Genomic DNA, 25424 nt, shown 5'->3' with positions numbered 1-25424 from the left:
AGGTTATTAGAGATAACTGTGGTGTGATGCATTATCCAGTTGGAATTTGAATTTACCACCATTTTCCTTGGGTGGGGGGAATTGTATACTACATTGCAGAAAGGCCATTTCGCACAGCCGCCAGCGACGCTACGTGAAACTGGAAGTCATTAGGGTGTGGTAGCCTGTTGTTTGAAGAAAATAAGCACACTGCCTTATATTTGTGTTTATATCGGTAGAAGAATGGTAAGCAGACAGTGAGCTAAAAAATTCTAAAGCAAAATGGGTACATCAATCAAGGCTGAAAGTTCGAGTGGTTGCCGTGAGGGTTATAGCAGCATTCTGCCGACAGACGGTTGGGTGTAGCGGAACAGTTCCAAAACGAGTATTGTTGAGATGGATAACACAAGTCCTTTCATAAATACGAGGGGCGTTCAGTAAGTAATGCAGCACATTGTTTTTTATCTGAGAAGTGGTTGGTTTTATGTAGGAGTCAATACACCACATTAGTCCCTACTCATTCACTTACAAAACACTGTTTTTCAATATAATTTCCGTTCGATGCGACAGCCTTACGCCACTTTACTTGGAGGACCTCTACAACCGCATGGTACCACTTTAGTGGTCGACATAGGAGCTAACATCTTGGCTGCATCAGTAATCTCCCCATCATCCACATATATGGCAGAGAGGATAGCCCTTGTTCTCGTACCCTACATGACCAGCGTATATTCATTCCAGCAGAATAATGCAAGACTCCACAGCGCAGTTCACACTGCAAACGCGTTGTGGAATTCACTTCCAGCACAGGCTCACGATTTATCCCCTATAGAACATGACTGGGGTGCGATGGAAACACGTATACTTTAATACCAGCCTCAGCATGAGGCTCAGCAGCTGTTATAGCACACTACACCAAACTGTGTTCCGCTCTACACTGGTGCTCCGCTGGAAGTGTGTAAGTAGGCTGTTTAGGTTTTCTTATTGGTAACGCCACGTAGCGCTCTGTATGAAAATCACTGGCTGTGCTGTGTGCAGTCGGTGGCTAGTTTGCATTGTTGTCTGCCATTGTAGTGTTGGGCAGCTGGATGTGAACAGCGTGTAGCGTTGCGCAGTTGGAGGTGAGCCAACAGCAGTGGTGGATGTGGGAGTGGATGGCGAAGTTTTAAGAGCGGATGATCTGGACAGAGATAGTAAACTTGTAAGACTGGATATCATGAACTGATTTTGATAGAGAACAAACAATGTATTTACCTTAATAGTGTTCAACAGTCATATATATATATATATGACTGTTGAACACTATTAAGGTAAATACATTGTTTGTTCTCTATCAAAATCTTTCGTTTGCTAACTATGCCTATCAGTAGTTAGTGCCTTCAGTAGTTTGAATCTTTTATTTAGCTGGCAGTAGTGGCGCTCGCTGTATTGCAGTAGTTCGAGTAACGAAGATTTTTGTGAGGTAAGTGATTTGTGAAACGTATAGGTTAATGTTAGTCAGAGCCATTCTTTTGTAGGGATTTTTGAAAGTCAGATTGCGTTGCGCTAAAAATATTGTGTGTCAGTTGAAGCACAGTCATGTATTAATTTAGATTCACTGTAGCTTGGTTTGCCAATTTCCATTTTTTGTCATTGCTTTTTGTGTTAATTGTTTTGTGCTGCTGCATTGCCTCATCCCTTAGTTCAGCATCTGAGCTCAGTAGATTTAAGTTAGCTTAAGATGGGGTAGGCTATATAAGAGAACGAGTTGTGATGAATGGAAAGAAATGCATTGAGAAGCTATAAGAAAATGGTTTGGCCAAAAAAGTATTTTGAAAGAGGATATGAACAAAACAGTAGGATTAAGGGACAACAGGTTTAGGTAGGATTTTCTTGGAAATAAATGATGAGGTAAGATAATGGAAAATAAATAATGAGGTAAGAAATATGTGAACATATAAATACAGAAATCATGCTTGGAATGGATTTTTTTGGTGGAAACAAATGTTGAAATAAGACGAAAGATCTATGGAATGAAGTTTTGTGTTGGACTGCAGTACCAAATGTCACACTGAAAACGAACCCTGTCTTTCCTTTTGTATTATTCCGCTATGTGTTTATGTACCCTTGTGTATTTGTCTTTTTCCTGTCTTTAAGTGTTTAGCTAATAAGATTTATGTTGTAGAATATTTCAAATACTATGTTATTTACTTTGTAAAGATGTTTAGACATTATTATTAATTCTGTTCTGTTTCAATGCTCATGTGTGAAGTTTATGTTTCAAAAGTTATTCTGATCTTTCATGTATTTACTTATGTCATAATTCCTGTAACGCTGATGTATATGTTTATTTCCATTGTTTTGTAAAGCCTATATTACTACAAATGTTATCTGTATTATTATGTTTTTAATGATGTATTTTGTACCTTTGTTATTATATTCTTATGTTATAAAATTGTAATTGACACCAGTTCATCAAATTAAGTAACTTGCAAGTTACATTTCACTGCACACGTTTCTGTTGGTCATAGTATATGGACAATTTGTGAGAAGTAGGGACTGTTGATGTTTGCACGTATGTTAATAATTCAGCAAGGGACTGGATAACAGCATTGCTGGTTCTGAGGACATTTCAAAAAAAAATTTGTGAGTTCACAAGTGGTGGTTCATGGACTTGCTATATTGTCCGCGAGACTCTTCAATGGTGATTGTGCACCTGCACAGTTGCAACAGATGGCTGCTGGCCGTCTCTACAAGGACTACAGTGGGTCTGCATATTTGATGGCCCACCAATACCATTATTTCTACAAGGACTACAGTGGGTCTGCACGTTTGATGGCCCACCAATACCGTAATCTACAGTGGGTCTACTCTGTGATGACCTACCTACCAATATTCTTCTAAACTTCGACTGACTCTGCGGTGGGTTTGCTCTGTTGTGGCCCATTACCTGTCTGCATGTCAAGAGTCAGCACTGTCTTTCCGTTGTAAGGACAACACTACTTCTTCAAGACTGCATGGAAATCCACTACTTCTGTGTGCAATTTCTTTTACTAATCAGACTTTGAGAAAAACACTGCAATTATACTGTGATGAACGATCAGGACTGTCTTTATGGACTGTGAGAAAAGTTTAGCTTTTGACCAACATTGTATCGATAAGCGTGTGCATTTGATTTCTTTGTTATTGTAATTATGAATTTTTTTTTTCAAATCTGTATTGGCCACTGCCTAAAACAATCTGTAAAATTTTTTGTGGGGAGCATGGGGATATGTAAGTAGGCTGTTTAGGTTTTCTTATTGGTAACGCCACGTAGCGCTCGGTATGAAAATCACTGGCTGTGCTGTGTGCAGTCTGTGGCTAGTTTGCATTGTTGTCTGCCATTGTAGTGTTGGGCATCTGGATGAACAGCGCGTAGCGTTGCGCAGTTGGAAGTGAGCCGCCAGCAGTGGTGGATGTGGGGAGTGAGATGGCGGAGTTTTGAGAGCGGATGATCTGGACAGAGAGAGTAAATTTGTAAGACTGGATATCATGAACTGATATATATATTATGACTTTTGAACACTATTAAGGTAAATACATTGTTTGTTCTCTATCAAAATCTTTCGTTTGCTAACTATGCCTATCAGTAGTTAGTGCCTTCAGTAGTTTGAATCTTTTATTTAGCTGGCAGTAGTGGCGCTCGCTGTATTGCAGTAGTTCGAGTAGCGAAGATTTTTGTGAGGTAAGTGATTTATGAAACGTATAGGTTAATGTTAGTCAGGGCCATTCTTTTGTAGGGATTTTTGAAAGTCAGATTGCGTTGCGCTAAAAATATTGTGTGTCAGTTTAAGCACAGTCATGTATACTTGTTCAAAGGAGAATAACCGCTCCATGAAAAATGACAATGATTTTTTGACGTTTTGCTGCCACTATTTTTTATTTTATTATGATTTCTGTATTATACGCTATGATCCAAAATAGAAGTAACCACTAAGACAAGTTTTCCTCATCTTGTTTGGAATTTTATTACCCCTCAAAATAAACAACGTTCTCCATCGAAGTACGAGGATTGACACAGTGTTCCATAAGAAGAAAAGTTTGGGAAACAGTTCGTTAGATGAATGCCAATAAAATCATCAAGTTAATGTTTGGAGGGTATTTGCTTCCATGCCACGAGGACAACAGTGATTTCGTACCTGTGGGAGTCACAGCTCGTACTGAAGTTGGTAGTGCACATCACTTTTTATTGGAATGAGTGGTTTGGAATTAAGTACCGTTTATGAGAAGAACATTCGCGCGAAGTACGATAAATATATCAGGCTGTTGCTTCATGGTGCAGCACTTTCCATTTTGATCAGTGATACGTAACATGACATACGAACAACCATGCACTTGATAGATTAATAACAGAGAAGTAATTTTAAATACAAAGGATATTTTCCTAACATGCTCTCCAATGTTAATAACTATCAGTTCTAAAGAAATCACTCTTGCAGCCAGGGCCGGCCTTAGCCATCCAGGTGCCCCGGGCGAGTCGTCCAGTTGGCGCCCTTTATTGTATAAATAGCGAACCTGGCAGTGCTTTGCAACACGGTATTTGACTGTTTTCTAGAAATCGTCTTAAGTGGTTAATGGCGTCATCTTATGATCATAACATGGTTTTTTCCATCGTAAATTTGAGTATTTTATTTTTTTAAATGGAAATGAAATCCAAATAATCTGAAAGCCCGCTAAGACGCTCCATGTGAGTCTTGTGTAGCCTGTGACATCAGTCCAGCATTCTGCTGTCGCTGCCGTAACAGTCAGTATAGCAGTGATATATTGTTTGGGCATTCACGTTTTGGGAAATTGTCTAAAAAATTGCGTAGTACTGCACTGTACATCTACAAAAACTCCAGAAAATTGTTTTTGCGTGTTCCGAACAAAGAAAAGATGCGTAAAATGTGGTTGAAACAGGCTCGTATATCCCAAATATTTCTTTTCTTTTCTGAAGCACCCCTGTACTAAAGCGAACAAAACAAAACAAAAATTATTCAAATTGGTCAAGCCATTTCTTTGTTTTGGTGAGACTAACACACAACAATTGATTTTTGTATATAGGAGGTAATATGTATAACGAAAAAACACTAATTTTGAATTGGGTACCATATTTTTATTGAATTTAATATAACTGTAAGCCATAAACCTATATTTTCAGTCAGTCATCTGAACACAAAACATATTACGCCTAATGAAAAACAATTATAAACAACTAAAATTTTACTTTTCTCGCTTTTCTGTCGGCAAAGTCTCTGATCAGATTAGCAAAGTCCAGGTTTTCTGCAACTTCATTTTCAATGGACAGTGAGGCCAAACTGGTTAGTCTTGTTTGAGACATTGTAGACCGCAAGTACGTTTTTATCAACTTCAGTTTGGAAAAACTGCGTTCGCCGCTTGCGACAGTCACTGGTATTGTTAGCAAAATACGTAACGTTATCCAGATGTTGGGATATAACTTTTGAAGATTATGCTTTTTTATTAATTTTAAGGCTTCAATAGGCGTTGCCTGGCTGTCTTCGAGATAGTGTTGCAGGCCTAAAATTTCGTCGCACAGCAAATTTCCATCAATATCTGACTTCATGTTGACAGTTAACTTTTCTTGTAATTTAGAACAGCATTGTATTAGTTCTTCTTTATTTCGATTTTTTTAAATGTCAAACAAGAAACTCCACGTCGCAGAAAATTCTTGCATCTGTTCAAATCTTTCTTTCATGGATATGTGCATGGTGTCCAACAGTGCATTGAAAAACTCTACTTTAAACTTCTTTTTTGGGTCAGTTATTAGATCATTATATATTCGTTATAAATACATTCGTATTAATTAAATCATAATGTAATGTATATTTCACAGTCTGTATTTTCTTTTATTTGGAGCAACCGGTAGTTTCTGTTGTGAACGAGAGATGGTGCGGCTTCATGGGCTCTTCCTTGTTGCAGTTCTTGAAACAAATAAGAGAGGCGCTTTGGTAGAGCCCGTGGTAGCCCGCGTCAAACATGGATGGTTGCAGACAATACGAAGATTGCATTCAGCATGATTTCTCTTCTGCTACCCCGAATTCATCGCGCATTCGTGAGATTAGCGACGTATGTTGAATGAGACTGAATAATATTTTAGTTTCGCGAAATGGGTGATTGTAAATTGAAATTTTTTTTTTTTTTTTTTTTTTTTTTTTTTTTTTTTTTACATGCGTTTAGTATGTGGCGCCCCTTGGGTCCCGGCGCCCTGGGCGACCGCCCGGGTCGCCCCACCCTAAAGCCGGCGCTGCTTGCAGCCACATTTTTCTAAATATTGTTCTTGTCATAAAATTCTTATTTACACAAGATAGGACGTTTGTATAGTCACGAAATGATATGAGATTTGAATCTGATTTCTTTCGCCACAGGTTCACATAGTTACTTCAAACGATAATTCTGAAAATTATCGATAAGTTCGCAGCAGTAGCATTTGGCAGGTACTATGTATTATATTAGTTAGCGACAGTTGTACACAATGGGTACATTAGTGATTTAAGAAATAAGGCGCAAATGAAGAAACAAAATTAAAACCTCTTTCCTTTAGATATATGAAAATGTGAAACAGAACTCCTGGGTAATACTTACAGGTCTTTCAGAGACGCACGATATGGCTGAAGCGAAGTGTTCGTGAGCACCACGATGCCGGCGTCTGTCACCGTTCTGCAACAAAGCAACGTAGTCCGCGCTCAATGAAGGGTCACACAAGCGAGATGAGACACACATCACTTGGCAAAGATGAAGAAAACTCTAAATGAAAAAATCGTGTTTTTGTGTGTTGGATATTAGTAATAAATTTCTCCCAGCACGTCCTGACTATAAACATCTCCTGCCGTAGCACGAAACACTTGCGGAAGGACACTGTATGCCACATCTGTAGATAAAATATCTGTGGTGGAGTAGCAGCAGTCATTCAGTTCTGAACACGATTGATCTGCGTCCAGTCGCGAAAACAAAAACGTTTGCAGTCGTATAATCTGTACACATTTTCTTTTCAGGTCAGCTGGAGTAAATTTGTAACTGTAAATGTCATAATAACTCCTAAAGAACCAGTCAGGTCGTCTGAAAATGACGTGTGCAGTATGTACAAACATGTCACGATGTTGAAAATGCCTTTGTGTTGTGCATTAAAGATACTTATGCAAATATTACCTTACGCTTGAACAGTAAAACAACACACTCACTGCTTCATAAATTTCTCCCCTTTGCTCACCTTTGAAACTGGCATCAGTTTGTACCACGCGCGTAAAAAATTTCCTCTGTTATTCCTCGTCAGCAATCATAAAGTTTGCAAAAAAGTAGTCACGATGCCATGGCCCCATATAAATAGTTGACTCAGTATGACGTATCCGCAAGCTCCACGTAGGATCGGAAAAGTCGTTTCACGGAATCACAAGAGCTACCGAGTTGTACCTATTGCTCACGAACACTCGGAAATTTAACAGAATTGTTCCAAATATTTAGTTCCATAGATGATTTTAAGACATATTTTAATGTACCTTACAGGTTACTAAAGAAAGTCCTTTGTATTCATGTGTACATGACACACACAGATAAGTAAAAACAAGGGAAACATGTAACAATTACTTCACTTATTATTTTAATCTACATTGATATACGTTTCAGTATAAATATTCATGTTTTGCCGACTTTCGAGAAGAGATATTGGCGTATAGATTCTAAAACGCACTTTTATTGTCATACTTTCTACACTACTAGGCATGCAATTACTTCCACCGTGGCATAATCCGCCCCTTTTGGTTCAAACACAAATTCAAACAAAAATAATCAAGTTACGTTTATCTTCCAGAGATTATAGACGCGATTATTCCGTTTGAGCCGTGATGGACTAATTATAAAATATTATGCAAGAGAATTTTTATGAGGAATAATAATTTCAATAATCACTGGGTGAAAATATGACATTGATCTCTGTAATTTGAAGTCGTTATTTACTGTTAAGTGGCTAATTGCGGCGCACGAAAGTGATTGCGTATTTCGTCAGTCTACTAATTAACTGCGACCATCTATAAGTGGAACAAAGTTGCCGCATGGCGTTTGGACAGAAGAGGGGGAGGGGGAAGGGAGTACATCTGCATAGTTTTCCAATATGCGTGTCCATTGTGATGACCGCTACATCGCATTGTTCGCTTGCAGGACAGCGGAAGCACTGAGGTTTTACATTACTGATAGTAATATAAATTACTTTATACAAGGCGTGAAAGTATACACACTTTGTTAATGAGTTCGATATTTGAACTGGAAGGTGACTGTGATGACATATTGAATTATTTTTTCTGGTATTTGCAATGCCACTTTAGTGAATCGTCTTTCATAAAATGGTCCAAAGCGTTTTAGCCCGAGCATCACTTTATTATTCATTTGGTATCAGGCAGCCAACGACCATTAATCTAGCTAAAGGTTAAATAACAGATACATAATACAAAGCATAAATTGATGACAATAACAGTGACAAAAGTACAACAACAACGTTGTATCGACACAAATATAAATAAAGATATATGTATACATTTAACGAAGGTGTTGAACGTGCTCAGTATCAGTTTTACATGAGAGTACAGCAAGTTAATGCGGAAAACGATAAATTACAAGCACTAGAAGTACAACGGCTCAGCGCCTAAAATGAAATAACTGCACATATAAATTACATACTAACATATTCTACGAGGTTTCGTGATTGCAGCCGGATGATGTTGACATCTTGCCACAATATTTCGACCGGGAACCTTTCATCCAACTTCAGGTTAGTGTCCTCCACAGGAGACTGCTAGTTCACGGTGTCAGGTTTATACCAAAGATTGGCGCGGAGACAAACGCGCATTGGCAGCCGTCACAGGAGCGTCCTCTATTGATATCAGCGCCCTCTGCAAATACCGTTCCATCTCTGGCGAAAAGATGAATCTACACGTCCGCTCTCTTTCGGCGGAGCTAAAAACAAACGTCAGATGTCACCAGACGTTTCATTGTCGACAAAATCTTTTCTCTCTGAAGAAATTAAAGGGATCATCGGGTTACAATCCATGTCTACTTGAAAGCCGCTGTCCTGATTTATAATATCTTCGGCCAGGAGTATTTTCATAGATTCTTTAATTACTGAACCTAAAAATGTTCTCGCCGGGCCCAGATTTTCGTGGCGGAATGATCCATAGAGTGTCTTATGGTAAAACAATGCTCAGCTACGACCGACTTACTGGACTGCGAAAGGCGAGTGCGGCGCTCATGTTCAACGCAACTTTCACGTACTTTGCGAATCGTCTATGTAAGCATTGCCAGACTGGCAAGTAATTTTATAAATTCCGGCCTTCTGCAGTCCCATAGTCCTTTACCGAACCGAGAACAGCACTAATCTTCGCCGGCAGCCGGAAGATTACTTTAACTGGATGTTTCCTTAGGATCCTGCCTACCTTAGACGAAATATTGCCGACGTGTGGAAGGAACCCCAGGACTTGAACAGCTTCTTATCTTCTTGATGTTATGGATGGTCACGTTTTCTTCCTCCTTATCGCTGTACTAATCTGATGTGGAGGGCAACCATTATTTTTGAACACCGAATGTGGATGTTCTAACTCCTTTGTAAGGCTGTCTCCGTCAGAAACAACATGTGCCCCGCGCACCAACCTTCCAACCTTCTAAGGGCGACGGTAGTTTTTCAAAGGTGGTGGCAGCTCGACACTTGCAGACAGAGGTCCGCGAGTGTGGGCTTAAGGCAGACGGAATGCCCATATGATCCACTCATATTCCTACTAACCAAGACGACCAAAAACGGTAAGCAACTATCCTTCTCTGTTTCCATCGTAAACTGGATGTTCCGGTGGAGTGAATCCAGTTGAACGTGACCGTTCTTCACCATGGGGCCACGCGCATTGGCACCCGTCACAGGAGCGTCCTCTATTGATATCAGCGCCCTCTGCAAATACTGTCCTATCTTTGGAGAAAAGATGAAACTACACTTCCGCCCTCTATCGGAACGCGCACTGGCAGAGCTAAAAATAAACGTCAGATGTCGCCAGACGTTTTATTGTCAACAAAATCTTTTCTCTCTAAAAAAATTAAAGAGATCATCGGTGTAAGACTCTCGGTTTAAGTTCTGAAGAATCAAGTCCACTTTCCTGAAAGTCTTCCATAAGAATACTTTGCTGCCAGGGAAAAAAAGGGTTTACCCATGGCCACACACTCAGCTAACTCTATATATTCATTGTTAAATAAAAAGTGAGTTGAGGAACGGACATGATGAAAAAGTGCTGTCATATCGGCCGTGAATTTATTGCTGATGAGTGAGAGAGTCCGTAATAGGATTATTAGTGAAATGTGAGCTGAGATGGTCACTAAACTGAAATTTGTCTAATTTCCTCAGGATGTCCTTTCACAGAGTATAGAACCCCACATTACCATAGTTAAGTCTTGGATCGAATTAAGGTCTTGTACAACGACAATAAATGGGTCGGATGAGAGCCCCACAAAAGTCGGCAGGCTGGTCGGATTTTATTTAATGCTTCTTCCACAGTGACTTACTCCATGGTTTATGTGAGGGACCCATGAAAATCGAGAATCAAAGACGACGCCCAAGAATCGAGATTGCGATGACACTGGGTAACATTCAATATCTAGGATCATTTTGTCGGAAATCTGTGCAGAGGAACGCTTGGTAAATATGACGAGATGTGGCTTATCAGCCGTCCGTTCGGCGACGGATTTTCACGTGGGACTTCGGAGAGCAACGTGCGCATCTCATTCTAAAATAGAAATAAGCTTCAGTTATAATCAACTTGTGCAAACATTCTGTGGCTTGTTCCGTGCTTATTAACCCTTGACTATTTACTGCATTTATCATTTTTATTTATGTCTTGGGCCACTGAAGGGATTACGGTTATTTCGGTTGTCATTTCGGTACGTTGGGGGTATAGGTTCTTTGCAGAAAACTACTTAATTTTAAAACGATACTCCTGTTTTTCCCAGTTTCACAATGAGAGCTTGACCCATTTGTACACTACTGGCCATTAAAATTGCTACACCAAGAAGAAATGCATATGATAAACTGGTATTCATTGGACAAATGTATTATATTAGAACTGACATGTGATTACATTTTCACGCAATTTCGGTACATAGATCCTGAGAAATCAGTACCCAGAATAACCACCTCTGGCCGTAATAACGGCCTTGATGCGCCTGGGTATTGAGTCAAACAGAGATTGGATGGATGGCTTTTACACGTACAGCTGCCCATGCAGCTTCAACATGATACCACAGTTCATCAACAGTAGTCATTGGCGTATTGTGACGAGCCTGTTGCTGGGCCAACATTGACCAGGCGTTTTCAATTGGTGAGAGATCTGGAGAATGTGCTGGCCAGGGCAGCAGTAGAACATTTTCTGTCTCCAGAAAGACCCGTACAGGACCTACGACATGCGGTCGTGCATTATCCTGTTGAAATGGAGCGTTTCGCAGGGATCGAATGAAGGGTACAGCCACGGGTCGTTACACATCTGAAATGTAACGTCCACTGTTCAAAGTGTCGTCAATGCGAACAAGAGGTGACCGAGACGTGTAACCAATGGCACCTCATACCATCACGCCGGGTGATACGCAAGTATGGTGACGACGAATACACGCTTCCAATTTACATTCACCTCGATGTCGCCAAACGCGGATGCGACAATCATTATGCTGTAAACAGAACCTGGATTCATCCGAAAAAAATGACGTTTTGCCATTCGTGTACATGTTCGTCGTTGAGTACACCATCGCAGGCGCTCCTGTCTGTGATGCAGCGTCAAGGGTAACTGCAGCCATGGTCTCCGAGCTGATAGTCCGTGCTGCTGCAAACATCGTCGAACTGCTCGTTCAGATGGTTGTTGTCTTGCAAACGTCCCTATCTGTTGACACAGGGATCGAGACGTGGCTTCACGATCCGTTACAGCCATGCGGATAAGATGCCTGTCATCACGACTGGTAGTGACACGAGGCCGTTGGGATCCAGCATGGCGTTCCGTATTACCCTCCTGAACCCCCCGATTCCATATTCTGCTAACAGTCATTGGATCTCGACCAGCGCGAGCAGCAATGTCGCGATACGATAAACCACAATCGCGATAGACTACAATCCGACCTTTATCAAAGTCGGAAACGTGTTGGTACGCATTCCTCCTCCTTACACGAGACATCACAACAACGTTTCACCAGGCAACGCCGGTCAACTGCTGTTTGTGTATGAGAAATCGGTTGGAAACATTCCTCATGTCAGCACGTTGTAGGTGTCGCCACCAGCGCCAGCCGTGTGTGAATGCTCTGAAAAGCTAATCTTTTGCATATCACAGCATCTTCTACCTGTCGGTTAAATTTCGCGTCTGTAGCACGTCGTCTTCGTGGTGTAGCAGATTTAATTTCCAGTAGTGTATGTTACCTTTATCATCTGCCGAAGCTTTTAAACGGTTGTGCCTATTGTACGAAATTTTGCAAATTACACAGCGTTGCACAAATAATGCATGCACCCTTTATCATGTGGAGTGCACGAAATACGAGGAGTGGTCAGTAAGTAATGCAACACTTTTTTTTGCAGGTTGGTTTCATTCCTGATTCCAAAACCCTGTATCTTTCCCACTCTTTTGGCTACAAAACTCTAATTTCCGACATAATTCCCATTCAATGCGACGGCCTTACGCCACCTTACTTGGATGACCTGTATGCCCCGCATGAAACCACTCTGCTACATCAACAACCTCCCTAACATCCAGGTACTGCTTCCCGGGAAGTGCACCCTTCGTTGGGCGAAACTGGTGGTCTTTCCTTGCTCTTTATGGTTCTCTCTAAGGAGAAGGGAACCCAGCTGGCACACGCCTTCGAGTACCCCAAGTAGTGGACGAGTGTGTCAGCACTAGCAACAGAGACGTGCAGTTGAGCAGCGAGGTGTTTGATTGTGATCCGTTGATCACCTAGCATGAGAATGTCCGCACGTTCCAACATTGCAGGTCTCTCAACTGTGTGTGGCGCGCAGGCACACGTGAGATCGGAAGAACTTGCGCTACCTCTTTGCGAACATGACGACTCACCGTGCTTTTGTTCACTGCCAGGTCTCCGCAGACGTTCCGCAAGCGCCTAGGAATATATGTGACGCTCTGGTTTTGCGCCAGAAGAAATTCAATGATAGCTGCCTGCTTGGGACGACCTCCTCTACAGACGCCATTTTGAAGGCTACGTATGGTGCCGCCGCCTATTGCAATTGCATGAAACTATAGGGGCCGAAGCGGGAATATTCCAATACGTTCCACAATAAATTCCTCATTTTTTTCAACTGAAATGGGCCAATAAATGTATGTGTTGCGTTACTTACTAAATGCTCCTCGTACATGTCACATGTGCTGTTTCGATACGTAATCGTAAGCGCGCTATAGCCTCTTCGCCTGTAGTTAAGAAACTGCTTGCTTTGTGTCATTAGCGCCCGTATAAAGTCCCACTTCTTTCACGCACTAATTTTTTGCGCAGTGCAATCAAACCATTATGACGAAATGATGAGGAGAAATGATGATGAGGACAAGACAAACAGCCAGTCCCCGGGCAGAGAAAATCTCCAACCCGGTCGGGAATCGAACCCGGGACCCCGTGCTCCAGAGGCAGTAACATTAGCCACTTTTCTTTATCTAATTTTGTTCTGTACTGTTCGTTGAATTTGTTCTTGGTGGACGTCCGACGACACCCGTTCAGGCTGTTCGTTGATCCTATCACTCAGTTTTTTTTTATTACAGAGGGTAGCTAAACCCTCTGACCGAACACGCTGAGCTGCCGTGCCGGCTATACTAGACCACAAACTGCTGACGTCTCGCCAGTGTCTTTTACTCATTTTGTTTGGAAGTACCAGTGCCTTTAACATGAACCACCGATGCTACGACAGCCCTTAATCAGTGCTTTCGTACCATCGGTGTCTTATGCTTAAGATACTGGTACTTCCAAACAACTTGAATGATGTACCTCGTCTCCTACCTTCCAAACTTGACAGAAGGTTCACAGGAAAGCTTCTGTAAAGTTTGGAAGGTAGGAGACGAGGTACTGGCAGAGTAAAGCTGTGAGGACGGGGCGTGATCGCTGTCTAAGGGCAAGTGGGACGGTCGTGTGGGACAGGTCTGCTCCGAGCAATTGCCGGAACTGAATATGATTTCGAGCGAGTACTTAGCGCTACGTAGTCAACTTATACTTCCGAGAAACATGTCACTAGGATTTCGTCGGTGACAGCCCTGCAACTTAATCTGTTATTTATGCCTACAGAATTCAAGAGGGAAGTACAGTTACTGAATCGTAGGCAGTGGCGACCGCTGCTGGACTTGCTTTGAGTGCAGATTACTGTGCAGACTGCAGCAACACTCGGAACTGTCCGCTCCGGCATAAGGAGCGTTATTTTATACGTTTTAGGTTTGAATTAATTTAATTTAATTCAATCGGTTTACCGGAGGCTAAATTACATCGCTAGAGGTTTCTGTCTCTTCATGTTTGAGGCCAGTTTTTAATGTATCAGTATTCTTGCTGTCATTGTGTGATTTAATTTTGTTTTCTGGATTAAATTACCAGCTTGTTGTTTTAGTGGAAGTCTTGTGGGCGTTGTTATTTAAAATTTAATTATACATTATTTTATGCATCCAGCCTGAGTCATTCCCATTTTACATAAGGCTAGGATTATACAATGATCAGCCACAACATTATGACAACTTACCTACTAGCCGGTGTGTTCACGTCTGACAAGGATAACAGTGGCGACGTGTCTTGGCATGGATGCAGTGAGGCATTGGTAGGTTTCTGGAGGGACTTGGCACTATGTCAACACACGCAAGTCAAGTAATTCCCGTAAATACCAGGGAGGGAGGGATACCCCTGACACCACGTTCAATCACATCCCAAGTACGTTCGATCGGGTTCAGATGTGGCGAGTTCGTGGGTCAGCAAATCGATTGGAGCACACCACTTCGTTCCTGGAACCACTCCATCACACTCCTGACCTTGTGACACGGCGTATTATCTTGGTGAAAAATAGCACAGCCGTTGGGAATGGGAAATACACTACTGACCATTAAAATTGCTACACCAAGAAAAAATGCAGATGATAAACGATTAATCATTGCACAGATATATTAAACTAGAACTGACATGTGATTACATTCTCACGCAATTAGGATGCATAGATCCTGAGAAATCAGTACCCAGAACAACCACCTATGGCCATAACAACGGCCTTGATACGCCTGGGCATTGAGTCAAACAGAGCTTGGATGGATGGCGTGTACAGGTACAGCTGCCCATGGAGCTTCAACACGATACCACAGTTCATCAAGAATAGTGACTGGCGTATTGTGACGAGCCAGTTGCTCGGCCACCATTGGCCAGACGTTTTCAATTGGTGAGAGATCTGGGGAATGTGCTGGCCAGAAAGGCCCGTACAGGACCTGCAACATGCGGTCGTGCATTATCCTGCTGAAATGTAGGGTTTCGCAGGCATCGAATGAAGGTTAGAGCCACGGGTCGTAACACATCTGAAATGTAACGTCCACTGTTCAAATTGCCGCCAACGCTAACAAGACCGAGACGTGTAACCAATGGCACCCCATACCATCACGCCAGGTGATACGCCAGTATAGCGATGACGAATACGCGCTTCCAATGTGCGTTCACCGCGATGTCGTCAAACACGGATGCGACCATCATGATGCTGTAAACAGAACCTGGATTCATCCGAGAAAATGACGTTTTGCCTTTCGTGCACTCAGGTTCGTCGTTGAGTACACCATCGCAGGCGCTCCTGTCTGTGATGCAGCGTCAAGGGTAACCGCAGCCATGGTCTCCGAGATGATAGTCCATGCTGATACAAACGTCGTCGAACTGTTCGTGCAGATTGTTGTTGTACTGCGCATCTATTGACTCAGAGATCGAGACGTTTCTGCACTATCCGTTGTAACCATGCGAATAAGATGCCTGGCATCTCGACTGATAGTCATACGAGGCCGTTGGGCTCCAGCACGGCGTTCCGTATTACCCTCCTGAACCCACCGATTCCATATTCTGCTAACAGTCATTGGCTCTCGACCAACGCGAGCGCCAATGTCGCGATATGATAAACCGCAATCGCGATAGGCTACAATCCGACCTTTATCAAAGTCGGAAACGTGATGGTACGCATTTATACTCCTTACGCGAGGCATCACAACAACGTTTCACCAGGTAACGCCGGTCAACTGCTGGTTTCACCAGGTAACGCCGGTCAATTGCTGTTTGTGTATGAGAAATCGGTTGGAAACTTTCCTCATGTCAGCACGTTGTAGGTGTCGCCACCGGCGCCAACCTTGTGTGAATGCTCTGAAAAGTTAATCATTTGCATATCACAGCATCTTCTTCGTGATGGTGAAATTTCGCGTCTCTTGCACGTCATCTTCGTGGTGTAGCGATTTTAGTGGCGAGTAGTGTATGATCGTCATGAAGGAGTGGATGTGGTCTGCAAGCAGTATACGATATTCCTTGGGCGTCAACGTGCCTTGCATGATCTGCACTGGACCTATGGATGCCTAAGTGAATGTTCTCCAGCGGGTAATGGAGCCGCCACCAGGCTGTCTCCGTCCCGCAGTATTGGTGTCAAAGAGGTCCTACATTGGTTTATGCGGTTTTCCCAAGCAGTGTTGCTTGTCTGTTAGCACTGACAACTGTACGCAAAAGTCACTGCGCCGGGTCGTTAAGTGGAAGCCCTCGACCACTGCGTCGTCCGTGGTGAGACGTAACGCCTGAAATTTGGTATCCTCGAAACACTCTTGACTCTGTGGATATCGGATTATTGGATTCTCTAACGATTTTCGAAATAGAGTGTACCGTGCGTCTACCTCCAATTACCATTCGAGCGTTCAAAGTCTGTTAATTTCCCTTGTTCCGCCATAATCACGTAGCAAACTTTTCCATATGAATCATCTGAGTACAAATAACAGCTCCGCAAATGCATAGCTCTTTTATACCATATATACGCGATACTACCGCCATCATGACTTTCGTCACCTCACTGTTTATTTGGTGAGACATGAAGTCTGTTGCTCAATGAGTTTCTTTCTGTAACATTAGATCTGAGAGACGAACGGTAGAAAACACCGAAAGGCAAGAGAAGTAAAATCTTTCTGTGATGGATATTGCTAAATAATTACTTCTAATCTCTCAGTGACTTATTTTTGAATTGTGGTTCAATACAGCTGTTCGATGTACAGTGTCAAACATTTACTTTAACTATAGTACTAATTTTTGGATTGAGTCTCCTTTGTTATAAAATCTGACGAAAAATGAGAAAAATATCTAATCAATTCGTACATCAAGCCTCTAAAGTTGATAATTATGGTGTCACAGCTCATCTGGTCTAAATTGCCTACCACAACTTACTGTAATGCAAATATAAATATTTTTTCCTATTATACGTATTTCTATGTTCACTGAAATAACATTACTATACAAATCAACATTCGAGTTTTACGCAGAATATCAATAGCGTTTCGGCAGGGTGGAAGTGTTAGCAACAACATTACATAGTCGTCAAAGAAACTTCGTGTCAGGTGGACAGTGGGCCCCCTTATGAGTGACAAACGACGCTCAGTATCTCCGTACCGACCTCCAAGAGCCGCAGTTCCCGCCACGGAGAAAAGTGCAGTACGTGTTTTACTGCTGTTTTACGACACAAAACGATCGAACAGTTTGCCGATCGTTGGTCGCGGCACTCTCTATAAGTCGGTTAGATGTTTTATAGCAGTCACCTCCAGTGCCAATAACACTTCTCGAAAATATCGCGATAAGTAAGATAGTAATGCTTCACATTTTATTTCATGTTTCCGGAGGTTTATTTGCGAAAACTTTGCAGGACACGTGATGTATAGAAGAAATGATATGGAATACTTAAAAGGCTCAAAAAATAATCATGTATTGAAGACTTCACGACTTAGAATTCTCTCATGATGCACGGTATGCTTTTTGACCAGTACCTCTGTTTACCTGCTATTTCATCTCCCTGTCCTCCTTATCGCGTGACAATGCCAAAATCAAGCAAAGGAAAGCAGGAAGATTAATTGTGCCACATATGACGAGGACATCTGAGACGGAGGACAAGTTCAGTTGGAGCCAAAATGTGAAAGGAAAGCTGCCATATACTTTACAAAGAAATAACCAGGAATTCGCCTATGTCTACGATTGTTCAGAGGATCCAGGGGAGCCAGTAACACAACGAACCTAGCCATGCTAGCTGCGTGTCGGGTTTCATACCCATGCATTCACAAAGGATTCTAAGAAGGTCACCCTGAATGACTGATATTCCTTACGTTTTGGTGCTGATTACAGGCCCATTCTTAATAACTGGTAAACTTATTATCGAGTTATTAATTAAATTTAGACGTTCCCTAAACTTTAAATTCAAATTAACCCCTTGATAAGAAACTTAAAGAGAACAGGGACCACAATAGACAGTTTTGTGACCTTCTGTAGAACAATATTGTGGAAACTGAATACGGATGCAGTCATTCTGAGATGATTTAATTAATTGCTGAAGATGACGGCAATTTCTGTTCCTCCAGTCCCGACAGGTATTCCTTGGCCACTGCTCTTCTCCACACTAGGTACTAAGCCCGTTTTTGAGGTAGGAAGTTCACTGGAGAGTGGGCACTCTGAAAGCACAAAACCTCAGAGCTCAGGCAGCCCTCTCTCATCTTCTGCTAGATTCACTACTGACAAAAGATTGCAGCCAGTCGAACGCGACTCAGGTCTCCTCTTCGTGCTTTGTGCCTGAGTCAGATCACAGTTTGCCAATTCATCATCTTCACCAGATGGTAATAACAACACTCGCGTACAGGCATCATCGTTTTCGCTCTGAGAGTGTGACTGTGGCACACTGTTGGCGTGAGACAACATCTTCAGCCACGTGTTAAGAAGATAAAATCACCTGTCCTTTTATCACCTCGATCGTTATCTCATACTCCTCTCTCCCAGGCATGTTAGAATTCCCACATAAAGTCGACTCTTTCCACAACACTAGTAGTAGTCCAGTGAAACTGTCAGAAAAAAAAGCCTGTACCTTGCAAAAGGTGGTGTAGAAGATTTTTATTTTTATAACTCGTTCATATTGTTGGAAAGGTTAGAAAACTAAATTTCGCCCACAAAATTTCTCTTGGGAAAACTTTCTGCAGTCAAAAAACGTCGAAAATTTTGGCCTTTTTTCAGTTTTTTCAAAATATCTCAGTTTCAATTGCTCCTATCGCTTTGACGTCTAGTTTCTTATTTAAAGAGCACAACATTCTCTACAAATTTTATTCTTACAATTTTTTTCTACTCTCAGTATCTAAGGCGCTACAGCGCGTCAAAAAATACCAATTTTTCAAATTTCGAGCAAAGAATAGTTGGTGACAATTTTCACGATGTTAAGTTCCGTAGAAAAGATAAAGTTGTGAGTCTCCTTTCTGCGTTCAATTCCGTAAAAGCTGGGAGCACTAAAATTACTCCTGTCGATCCTTTAACTCTTTTCCAAAGGATGTGTTTAATGAAACAAAGTGAAGAAGAGTAAAAAGCCTTTCTGAAATATGGACTTGCTCCTTACCCAATGTCCCTGTTCTCAGAAAAAGACATGCGAAAAAGAACAAAATCTTCATTCTACAATGCCTTCGTTCCAGTGGAAGATGTGAAGTCAGGTGGACCGAGTAAATTTTTTGTCATTGATGGAGGGTACCTTATCCACAAAGTGACAGACACGAAATGTTTGCTTCAAGTCAATAGTCCAAAGCTATGTTTCTTACCTGCAACGTCATTTTGGATCTCAATTTGCTATTGTATTTGATGGGTATCTATGTGAGGGAGACAAATGCAGTACAAAGAGTGCTGAGAGGATTCGTAGGTCCAAACAACATTCTTCGGTTGACGTTGTGGTTGAATCAGAGATGGTGAACCAAGTCCCTCAGGACAAGTTCTTGTACAACGAACGAAACAAGATGCGTTTGATCACACTTCTTAAAATGGAATTTCTGAAGTGTAGCACTGAAGTGCGTGCACCAGGCACAAGAAGATGCTGACGTTATAATTGTAACATCTGCCATTTCAAGAACCAAAGATTTTGGAAGTGTTGTCATTGTAGGAGAAGATGTTGACCTGCTTGTGCTCATGACCGGTTTGGGGCAAGGTATTGAAAACTTATTTTTCTTAAAGACAGGAAGAGGAAATGCAGAATACAAGTGGTTTTCCACTGCATCTTACAAGTTTGACAGTGAATATATTCTGTTCACTCACGTCTTTAGCGGATGTGTTACAACATCCGCTTTTTTTGGTCAAGGAAAATTTAAGTGCTGCAATATTGTGCGAAAAATGAAGACCTAACCTCAGCGCTTTGCACGTTCAATATACCACATGCTACCCGTGAAGAAATAATAACTGCACGAGAACAGGTTACTATCGCATTGTATAGTGGAGGTGTCAGCAGTTCCCACACACTAGACCATTTGCGCTACCAGCTATTCGCCAAGTCTGCCACAAAAAGCAAACTGAATCTTGCACGGTTGCCACCTACACAAGATGCTGCACAACATCATTCGTTGCGGACTTACCAACAAGTCCAAAGTTGGATGGGAAACTGGGAACCTCCTGAGAAATGGGGCTGGAATCACAGTGACCACCGTCCAATACCCGTTATAATGAGCCAAGATCCAGCGCCTGAAGCACTTCTTCACATTGTTTCATGCTCATGCAAGCTGAACTGTGGCGAAGCGTGTTCCTGCAGAAAAGTGGATTTGAAATGTTCTTCAATTTGCAAGAAATGTATTGGGGTCAACTGTGAAAACGTGCCAAAATTTTTATATGAAGACAGTGAAGAAGATGTTATGGAGGATGTTGAGGAAACCGCTGACGAAACCAACGAACTTGCTGAGGCTGACTCGCTGTTTAAAGAAGAGGTCAATCTGGGATCAGCTCAGACCCTGAATCCGTAACTCAATGTATTTCTGTGACACTGAGGAACCTGGCCCATCAAAACGTTGGAAGTGATGCTCATATCTGTCTCAAGTGCGCTTAAGTGCAATATTACAAGTATTACACACCCAGAACTGTCAGCATTTTTTAGTAACTGACAATGTATTTTAATTGTAATAAAGCTACTTATTTTCAATGTCAACTGTGTGGCTTTTATACACAAGAATAATTACCTACCTCATTAGGTTGCCTATTGCAGCTAATAATAGTGCAGTTTCCTAAGACAATTTATTTTGTGTGCATGTGTCTATGTGTGCGTGTGCGTGTGTGTGTGTGTGTGTGTGTGTGTGTGTGTGTGTGTGTGTGTGTGTGTGTGTGTGTGTGTGTGTTTATATCTCTTAATGATGTATTTTTATATTTATAGTTTTACAAATACCAGGGTTGAGGTAGCCCATAGTGAACTTCAGGTAGTGATGTAAGAATCACAATAGCTGGGTGCCCAGCAATCCTCATGTTGCATACAGAGACATTGAATACCTGAAAGTGAGGTGGTAAATTACAACTTATAACGTGATGAATAATGTATTTATACTACACAAACAGAAACTGAAAAAATAGTGTTCAAAAATAAGATATCTTGCCACTATGCTCAAAATTTGAAAAATTGGTATTTTTTGAGGCGCTGTAGCGCCTTAGATATTGGGAGTAGATAAAAATGGCAAGAATCAAATTTGTAGACAATTTTGTGCTCTTTAAAAAAGGAACTAGACGTTAAAGCGATAAGAACAAATTAAACTATTTTGAAAAACTGAAAAAAGTCTGAAATTTTCGAAGTTTTTTGACTGCAGAAAGTTTTCCCAACAGAAATTTTGTTGGCAAAACTCGGTTTTCTAATCTTTACAACCATATGAACGAGTTGAAAAAATAAACTCTTCTGCCCCACCTTTTGCAAGGTATATCTACTATTTGACTGGACTATAGCGCAGGGGGCTTTTAACACGTTACAGTATTGTATGAGTTGATCGGGTGACTAGTTCAAATAATTCACACCTTATCCTGATCAGCCAATCATAGATAATACAGAAATTGTGGAACAAGTAAATGTAGGTATTTATTAATGAAGTGTATTATATATTTTGAATAGTAGTGACAAATGTTAGTCTCACTGTAAAAAATCGATATCATTATATGCAGTACAGTTGGTAATAAAAATATTGAAAGCAGATATTGCCTTTTTCAGATTAATTTTATTTTTTTAAACAATTCTTTATTTTAAAAAACTTCGTTGGATATAAGGTTAGTAGTTATATGTATTTATAATTCACTTTTTGGTTGTATGTGTCTTTAGCCCAAACAGACATCACTGAGCGTGCGAACTCGTAAAAAAGCCACGTATAAATGTCCGTCCGAAAAAACAGGTTTTTGTAATTACAATCCTGAGATGTGTCTGACCATGTCCTTCGTTAATAGTCATAGCGAAGACTACTTTTATTTAGAACTATTTTCTTATCACTTGGAAAGGCGTGATTGAATGAGAGGAGCCACGATAACGCGGGAAGAGAACACAGTTTCATCGGAGTCAATGCATTTAGCAGTGCTTGTGTACTCTCTTACGTGAGCTACAACTGAGTAGTCCAGATGCAAAAGCTACTAACTGCATGATAAGCGGAACTGAGATAATCGCAAAAAACTCGTCCCATCCAAACTGTTAAAGACTTCAGTTCTTTTAAAAAATGAGTAAAAATAATTAATTACAAATAAGTAAAACAATAATTAATTACTCCGTATTAATGGTTGAAACCTACGATTAAGTTTTATCCGTTAAAATCTGAAGCGAAATATTGACTTAGCGATTTTTACACCCGATTTATGCAGTTAACAGGTTTTGCAAATATATCGAGCTACATCCGGTGATATTTCAGGAAAGACAAAAGGATGGAATTTAATTTTTGCGAATACACGTTTAAATTTCAAAGAGTAATCTGAAACTTCTACGAAATTAGTGTATAAATACAAGAAGGTAACATTAGTTTGCCATGAAAAACTGTCTTATGTAACGTAAAAAAAGAGAACAGAAATGGAAGTTCAACATTAGGGTTTTTTTAAAAAAAAATACATCATTGTACTTTCGACATCACAAGCTATACTAGACAATAAAATAAGTTCCAAATTGACTCTTAGTATAACATCGATAAAATTTTATAGAATGATAAAACTGGCAATAAAAGTTGCATCTTAATTAAAACAGCAACAAAAAGTTGAAGGAAATGAAACTGGCTGAAAATTGGTTTTAAGTGACATTGACGTCAACACTCTCCATCAACTCATAATCGCTTCCGGCTTCTTCCTCGTTCTGAGGGTTGGCAGTTGTTGTTGTTGTCTTCAGTCCTGAGACTGGTTTGATGCAGCTCTCCATGCTACTCTATCCTGTGCAAGCTTCTTCATCTCCCAGTACCTACTGCAACCTACATCTTTTTGAATCTGCTTAGTGTATTCATCTCTTGGTCTCCCCCTACGATTTTTACCCTCCACATTGCCCTCCAATACTAAATTGGTGATCCCTTGATGCCTCAGAACATGTCCTACCAACCGATCCCTTCTTCTGGTCAAGTTGTGCCACAAACTTCTCTTCTCCCCAATCCTATTCAATACTTTCTCATTAGTTATGTGATCCACCCATCTAATCTTCAGCATTCTTCTGTAGCACCACATTTCGAAAGCTTCTATTCTCTTCTTGTCCAAACTATTTACCGTCCATGTTTCACTTCCATACATGGCTACACTCCATATAAATACTTTCAGAAATTACTTCCTGACACTTAAATCTATACTCGATGTTAACAAATTTCTCTTCTTCAGAAACGCTTTCCTTGCCATTGCCAGTCTACATTTTATATCCTCTCTACTTCGACCATCATCAGTTATTTTGCTCCCCAAATAGCAAAACTCCTTTACTACTTTAAGTGTCTCATTTCCTAATCTAATTCCCTCAGCATCACGCGACTTAATTCGACTACATTCCATTATCCTCGTTTTGCTTTTGTTGATGTATCAGGAGCCAATTTAGGAGTGCCCTGATACTCATCCAACTCCTCGGTGTAGAAATTGAGGTCGTCGTTGTTCACCCAATCTTCACCAGAGTGGAGCTCCAAAATGTTTTTGACATCTCCGCGTTTCGCTTCTGAAATTTCTACACCTGCTGCCGTTCCCTTTGCTGAAATTTTTTCCCATTTCAGAATGCTCCTCCCCTCTCCAGCTTCAAAATTGTAGAATGGCTCTCCACGAACTAGGCAAATCTCCTTCTAGTTTTTGCTTTCGTGAAAATGATTTTTTTTTAAATCTGGAAATGCCACTTACCAGTCATTTTCCCTAAGCCTTCTGCGTAGAACATAGCAATTATCGTCAATATGGGTTTCATAACACTTTTCATGTTCTTACCTTTCTGTTTGGAAACATTTATTTTCCATTGATGAGGACGTCGCTTTTTCTTTTTCCGGGATGAACCGTCGTCCTCGGTCTCGTTCTAGTCTTTTCAGCCACTACTACAGGTTCGATTTCTTTCAGTATTGATGATGAGTCCCATACTTCTTTACAGAGAGTAGGGGAGCGACGCGGGAGACCCGCGCCGCCTTACTAGGCAAGGTCTTAGTGGAGGTGGTTTGCCATTGCCTTCCTCCGACCGTAATGGGGATGAATGATGATGATGAAGTCGACGCAACAACACCCAGTCATCTCGAGGCAGGAAAAATCCCTGACCCCGCCAGGAATCGAACCCGGGACCCTTTGCTCGGGAAGCGAGAACCCTACCGTGAGACCACGAGCTACTGTACTACTATTTCAATTACTCCCACTTCGTCTGTACCTTATTCGGCATTTAAACCGTCCACAAAAGAACTTATTTTCTCCAAAATACTCACTCAAATACGTCAACACACATCCTGCTGATCAGCTGAACTGTGCTTACCGATGTGTATTCGACAATGCATCGGCAGCGAGAGCTTTATTAACTGTTGCGTACGCGTTCGGTACAGCGCAGCCAACCGAGCTCTCAATAAGAAAAATATTCCTCCTAATCCTAACAAACTTAAATTTAGCTTTGAATTTCAAGATTGGTAAGTCTGATGTCAACTGGCGTGCTTTGCATCCGGACACTGCAAGCGACCGCCATGTCTGTTGAACTTGAATGTTTTGCAAAAGTTGAACATTTAGAGCGCTTTGCACCGAAAGACAACGTGCAGTTAGCAACTTTTGCAACCGAACACGATTTTCTTCGGCCATTTTAAACGGTTTGTTGCGGATTTTGCGTCCTAAAACCTCTTTTATTGCTCAGGCGCTGAGAAAATCAATACGGCAATGTGCTCAACTTCAAATCGACAAAAATGCATTTAGCGGCTTTTGCATCTGGGATATTCAACTAATCTTGTACCGTTAAATAACCTCTGCTTGGTATTAAGATTTCCTTAAAAGCA

This window comes from Schistocerca cancellata, chromosome 5, assembly GCF_023864275.1.
Source record: "Schistocerca cancellata isolate TAMUIC-IGC-003103 chromosome 5, iqSchCanc2.1, whole genome shotgun sequence".
In the NCBI taxonomy this organism is placed as follows: Eukaryota; Metazoa; Arthropoda; class Insecta; order Orthoptera; family Acrididae; genus Schistocerca; species Schistocerca cancellata.
Note: the sequence above shows the minus strand (reverse complement) of the source record.